We start from the raw sequence: 4,810 nt of genomic DNA on the forward strand, positions 1-4,810 counted from the left end.
TTCATTTTTCAGGGATTAGAGAGGGTGGTCCTTATGGTGGACTGCAGGTATGGAGAGCTGTTGTCATCGTATTAGATAGATAAGAATGATTATATGTATTGTAGAAATGTCTCCTATCATGTTCCCTAATTTTTTATTATGTCCACATCCTGGTCCCCATCTTGGACATCATAACAAACGTGCACTTTTTTGTTTAATTTACACATTGGACCATAGGAAAAATGACACTACAGCTACAGAGGTGACCGTCTGATAGCCCAGCTCGACTATCCATCTCTACTGAAGACCCTTTCAGCTTTTTGAGAGTTGGGTGGAGGACATCATCTCTGAAAATAGGGTCCCACAGCTGCACCCCATCAGTGGGAGCAGGACTCTTTTAACTCTTAGAAGAGTCAATGCTCTGAGACCATGGGGGGCGCTTAGCCCCCTCTCTTCGTCACTGAGGATGATTTCATTTTTCAGGGATTAGAGAGGGTGGTCCTTATGGTGGACTGCAGGTATGGAGAGCTGTTGTCATCGTATTAGATAGATAAGAATGATTATATGTATTGTAGAAATGTCTCCTATCATGTTCCCTAATTTTTTATTATGTCCACATCCTGGTCCCCATCTTGGACATCATAACAAACGTGCACTTTTTTGTTTAATTTACACATTGGACCATAGGAAAAATGACACTACAGCTACAGAGGTGACCGTCTGATAGCCCAGCTCGACTATCCATCTCTACTGAAGACCCTTTCAGCTTTTTGAGAGTTGGGTGGAGGACATCATCTCTGAAAATAGGGTCCCACAGCTGCACCCCATCAGTGGGAGCAGGACTCTTTTAACTCTTAGAAGAGTCAATGCTCTGAGACCATGGGGGGCGCTTAGCCCCCTCTCTTCATCACTGAGGATGATTTCATTTTTCAGGGATTAGAGAGGGTGGTCCTTATGGTGGACTGCAGGTATGGAGAGCTGTTGTCATCGTATTAGATAGATAAGAATGATTATATGTATTGTAGAAATGTCTCCTATCATGTTCCCTAATTTTTTATTATGTCCACATCCTGGTCCCCATCTTGGACATCATAACAAACGTGCACTTTTTTGTTTAATTTACACATTGGACCATAGGAAAAATGACACTACAGCTACAGAGGTGACTGTCTGATAGCCCAGCTCGACTATCCATCTCTACTGAAGACCCTTTCAGCTTTTTGAGAGTTGGGTGGAGGACATCATCTCAGAAAATAGGGTCCCACAGCTGCACCCCATCAGTGGGAGCAGGACTCTTTTAACTCTTAGAAGAGTCAATGCTCTGAGACCATGGGGGGCGCTTAGCCCCCTCTCTTCGTCACTGAGGATGATTTCATTTTTCAGGGATTAGAGAGGGTGGTCCTTATGGTGGACTGCAGGTATGGAGAGCTGTTGTCATCGTATTAGATAGATAAGAATGATTATATGTATTGTAGAAATGTCTCCTATCATGTTCCCTAATTTTTTATTATGTCCACATCCTGGTCCCCATCTTGGACATCATAACAAACGTGTACTTTTTTGTTTAATTTACACATTGGACCATAGGAAAAATGACACTACAGCTACAGAGGTGACCGTCTGATAGCCCAGCTCGACTATCCATCTCTACTGAAGACCCTTTCAGCTTTTTGAGAGTTGGGTGGAGGACATCATCTCTGAAAATAGGGTCCCACAGCTGCACCCCATCAGTGGGAGCAGGACTCTTTTAACTCTTAGAAGAGTCAATGCTCTGAGACCATGGGGGGCGCTTAGCCCCCTCTCTTCGTCACTGAGGATGATTTCATTTTTCAGGGATTAGAGAGGGTGGTCCTTATGGTGGACTGCAGGTATGGAGAGCTGTTGTCATCGTATTAGATAGATAAGAATGATTATATGTATTGTAGAAATGTCTCCTATCATGTTCCCTAATTTTTTATTATGTCCACATCCTGGTCCCCATCTTGGACATCATAACAAACGTGCACTTTTTTGTTTAATTTACACATTGGACCATAGGAAAAATGACACTACAGCTACAGAGGTGACCGTCTGATAGCCCAGCTCGACTATCCATCTCTACTGAAGACCCTTTCAGCTTTTTGAGAGTTGGGTGGAGGACATCATCTCTGAAAATAGGGTCCCACAGCTGCACCCCATCAGTGGGAGCAGGACTCTTTTAACTCTTAGAAGAGTCAATGCTCTGAGACCATGGGGGGCGCTTAGCCCCCTCTCTTCGTCACTGAGGATGATTTCAATTTTCAGGGATTAGAGAGGGTGGTCCTTATGGTGGACTGCAGGTATGGAGAGCTGTTGTCATCGTATTAGATAGATAAGAATGATTATATGTATTGTAGAAATGTCTCCTATCATGTTCCCTAATTTTTTATTATGTCCACATCCTGGTCCCCATCTTGGACATCATAACAAACGTGCACTTTTTTGTTTAATTTACACATTGGACCATAGGAAAAATGACACTACAGCTACAGAGGTGACCGTCTGATAGCCCAGCTCGACTATCCATCTCTACTGAAGACCCTTTCAGCTTTTTGAGAGTTGGGTGGAGGACATCATCTCTGAAAATAGGGTCCCACAGCTGCACCCTATCAGTGGGAGCAGGACTCTTTTAACTCTTAGAAGAGTCAATGCTCTGAGACCATGGGGGGCGCTTAGCCCCCTCTCTTCGTCACTGAGGATGATTTCATTTTTCAGGGATTAGAGAGGGTGGTCCTTATGGTGGACTGCAGGTATGGAGAGCTGTTGTCATCGTATTAGATAGATAAGAATGATTATATGTATTGTAGAAATGTCTCCTATCATGTTCCCTAATTTTTTATTATGTCCACATCCTGGTCCCCATCTTGGACATCATAACAAACGTGCACTTTTTTGTTTAATTTACACATTGGACCATAGGAAAAATGACACTACAGCTACAGAGGTGACCGTCTGATAGCCCAGCTCGACTATCCATCTCTACTGAAGACCCTTTCAGCTTTTTGAGAGTTGGGTGGAGGACATCATCTCTGAAAATAGGGTCCCACAGCTGCACCCCATCAGTGGGAGCAGGACTCTTTTAACTGTTAGAAGAGTCAATGCTCTGAGACCATGGGGGGCCCTTAGCCCCCTCTCTTCGTCACTGAGGATGATTTCATTTTTCAGGGATTAGAGAGGGTGGTCCTTATGGTGGACTGCAGGTATGGAGAGCTGTTGTCATCGTATTAGATAGATAAGAATGATTATATGTATTGTAGAAATGTCTCCTATCATGTTCCCTAATTTTTTATTATGTCCACATCCTGGTCCCCATCTTGGACATCATAACAAACGTGCACTTTTTTGTTTAATTTACACATTGGACCATAGGAAAAATGACACTACAGCTACAGAGGTGACCGTCTGATAGCCCAGCTCGACTATCCATCTCTACTGAAGACCCTTTCAGCTTTTTGAGAGTTGGGTGGAGGACATCATCTCTAAAAATAGGGTCGCACAGCTGCACCCCATCAGTGGGAGCAGGACTCTTTTAACTCTTAGAAGAGTCAATGCTCTGAGACCATGGGGGGCGCTTAGCCCCCTCTCTTCGTCACTGAGGATGATTTCATTTTTCAGGGATTAGAGAGGGTGGTCCTTATGGTGGACTGCAGGTATGGAGAGCTGTTGTCATCGTATTAGATAGATAAGAATGATTATATGTATTGTAGAAATGTCTCCTATCATGTTCCCTAATTTTTTATTATGTCCACATCCTGGTCCCCATCTTGGACATCATAACAAACGTGCACTTTTTTGTTTAATTTACACATTGGACCATAGGAAAAATGACACTACAGCTACAGAGGTGACCGTCTGATAGCCCAGCTCGACTATCCATCTCTACTGAAGACCCTTTCAGCTTTTTGAGAGTTGGGTGGAGGACATCATCTCTGAAAATAGGGTCCCACAGCTGCACCCCATCAGTGGGAGCAGGACTCTTTTAACTCTTAGAAGAGTCAATGCTCTGAGACCATGGGGGGCGCTTAGCCCCCTCTCTTCATCACTGAGGATGATTTCATTTTTCAGGGATTAGAGAGGGTGGTCCTTATGGTGGACTGCAGGTATGGAGAGCTGTTGTCATCGTATTAGATAGATAAGAATGATTATATGTATTGTAGAAATGTCTCCTATCATGTTCCCTAATTTTTTATTATGTCCACATCCTGGTCCCCATCTTGGACATCATAACAAACGTGCACTTTTTTGTTTAATTTACACATTGGACCATAGGAAAAATGACACTACAGCTACAGAGGTGACTGTCTGATAGCCCAGCTCGACTATCCATCTCTACTGAAGACCCTTTCAGCTTTTTGAGAGTTGGGTGGAGGACATCATCTCAGAAAATAGGGTCCCACAGCTGCACCCCATCAGTGGGAGCAGGACTCTTTTAACTCTTAGAAGAGTCAATGCTCTGAGACCATGGGGGGCGCTTAGCCCCCTCTCTTCGTCACTGAGGATGATTTCATTTTTCAGGGATTAGAGAGGGTGGTCCTTATGGTGGACTGCAGGTATGGAGAGCTGTTGTCATCGTATTAGATAGATAAGAATGATTATATGTATTGTAGAAATGTCTCCTATCATGTTCCCTAATTTTTTATTATGTCCACATCCTGGTCCCCATCTTGGACATCATAACAAACGTGTACTTTTTTGTTTAATTTACACATTGGACCATAGGAAAAATGACACTACAGCTACAGAGGTGACCGTCTGATAGCCCAGCTCGACTATCCATCTCTACTGAAGACCCTTTCAGCTTTTTGAGAGTTGG

Source organism: Anomaloglossus baeobatrachus, chromosome 5 (genome assembly GCF_048569485.1).
Source record: "Anomaloglossus baeobatrachus isolate aAnoBae1 chromosome 5, aAnoBae1.hap1, whole genome shotgun sequence".
Taxonomy (NCBI): domain Eukaryota; kingdom Metazoa; phylum Chordata; class Amphibia; order Anura; family Aromobatidae; genus Anomaloglossus; species Anomaloglossus baeobatrachus.